This window comes from Epinephelus moara, chromosome 17 (assembly GCF_006386435.1).
Source record: "Epinephelus moara isolate mb chromosome 17, YSFRI_EMoa_1.0, whole genome shotgun sequence".
Taxonomy (NCBI): domain Eukaryota; kingdom Metazoa; phylum Chordata; class Actinopteri; order Perciformes; family Serranidae; genus Epinephelus; species Epinephelus moara.
Window position 1 is genome coordinate 30,227,923 of NC_065522.1, and position 2,437 is coordinate 30,230,359.

Below are 2,437 nucleotides of genomic sequence, written 5' to 3' on the forward strand. Positions count from 1 at the left end.
CCCCCCCCCCCGCCATTTCTGAAAAACACAAATTGCCCCCCCGCCCCCCCAATTCTAAATAGCCTAAAGGATCGAAATTGAACAAATGTATTTTCCGACTCCACAATTCTAAAATTAATGAAAATTGTGGAACAAATGTTTTTATAAATATAATCATCCATATCCACTGATGTATACAGTAGTCCCATACACTGGGAGAAAGGGAAGATGATGAGGAGAATTGGGAATCTGTGAGAGGCGAGAGATGAGAACGTGAGTGGACATAACATGCCTGAGACCCTGAAACTAGAAGTAGCATTAACTAACAGCGAAGCAGTGAAAAGGAGGGTGATGGCTGGCTCCATGTACTCTTTGGCTGTTTAAGAGAAATAAACAGTAAAGGTGAGCATATGACTCTCCGTGTAGTGCTTTTTGAATGACTTGGTGATGGTGATGAGCCTCTATGAAATCGTGAAATATGCTGGCAATCTCAAGCGCTCTGTGGGCATGATTTGCACGCGTGCAATAAAAAAAAAATAATAATAATCACAACTGATTGTGTCCCCCCCAAACTTCTGTTTGCTCAAAACATATAAACATATAAATAATATTATAATATCTATAACTTTAGTTTATGAAGAGATCAGACGGAGCCCTCTCCTCTTATATGCTTTACACAGAAGTGTGTGAATTGACCTGGATATGAAGCATCTGTAGCGCCAAATAATGTAACGGTAGTTTCTAAAGAGCTAAGACAAAAAATAAGAAAAATAAATCAGCAGCAGGGGTCATATTTCAGCAGCGGAGCACCACCGCTGCTAGTTGCATTTAGGGGAAACACTGTTGCTCAATGCATTTGTTCTTTTTTGTAATACACAGTATTCTTCCAAATTAGTGTTAGTGTATTTTAATTTCCAGAATTTCGCTTCGACAAGCTCTCTATTTTGATCATACACATGTTTGCATCTCTGAGAATAATGCCCAACAACATTGCTCAACAGGTTGCTCTGTGTATCATCAGTCTAGCAGTTGTGTTGGTGAGTCAGGGCTGCACAATATTAGACAAAAGCAGTTGTGTTGGTGAGTCAGGGCTGCACAATATTAGACAAAACCAGAGCATGTGAGCGGAGAGCCGGAGGATTTTGTGTTGAGCAAGGAGCGGCTATTTTTTTTTTAAAAGGTGGAGCGGAGCCTTATCTCTCGCTCCAATTTCGCTCCGGTCGCTCATGCCCCACCCAGAATGCATCTTTGCACCTGCGCACACCCACACTATTTTCTTTCAAAACTATGGAGTTTACTGTGTACTTCAGAAAAGAAACTGAGAAGAGAAGCAGCGGTACCTTGGAGAACGGGAGAGGCGAGAGGGCTTCAGAGGTCGGCCGCTTAACCTGGTCCGTCTCCTCCACACTTTGACTATTTCCACTCTGCCAGCGGTACCGTGTAGAATGGTCCCTAACTGCGGGGAGGGGGCTTCCCCGGAGAATCTACCAAGCTCATGTTTTATTGGTGCCGTAGCATTGTTCCGACCTCTCATTAGTCCGACGTCCCGTTGTTCCGATATGTGATTATTACTGTATTTGTGTATCATAGAGGATCAGCAACGCAACAAAAGTAGGCTACTGGTCGAGATACAAGTGTCATAGAGAGGAAAGTAGGCTACTGGTCGAGATACAAGTGTCATAGAGAGGAGAGAATGAAACACCATAACCTCCTATTATTAACTCTGGGGTCCGGGTTGTGTGGGGAGCTCTCCGTGGTGCTGAACGGCTCCCGGCGGGCGTATTTCTGCCTTGATAGTGCGCCGCAGCCGGTCAACTGGGAAAGGCTTGAGGCAAAGCAGGCTCACGGCTTATGTGTTTGCCACTTTCTTTTTCATTTTAACCCACACCATGATCTTTTCCTAACCCTAACCAAGTGGTTTTTGTGCCTAAACCTAACCAGACCTTAACCACAGGGCATCCTGATGATTTCGGAACAACGGGACTTCGGAACAATGGGTTTAATATGGTCGGAACAATGGGCTGTCGGAAAAATGGGCAGACCCCGTTTTATTTGTGAATAGAAGATTACAGGTTAGGGTAGTACGGCGCAGTTTTTTTAAGCGGAGTGGTGAGCAAGTGGAGCGGGATAAAATTTATGATGGAGCGGAGCGAAGAATGCGCAGAACCAAGCGGAGCGGACGAGCGGCGCAAAGTGACAGGTCTGCCAGCGAGGAGCGGAAATTTTCACCCGCTCCGCTCCGCTCACATGCTCTGGACAAAACTGACAATGTTACGATTTTGTATACTGCGATATGTATTGCAATATACAGTGTATTGCAATAACTGGAATAGCTCTATTTGGAAAGAAGTGATCATTTGGGATTTGGAAAGGCTGTATTTGCATGAAATATATATTTTACAATCAAACTGTCATGGAAACTGAGAACTTCACAACCTATAGGATTAACCAGCAAAAT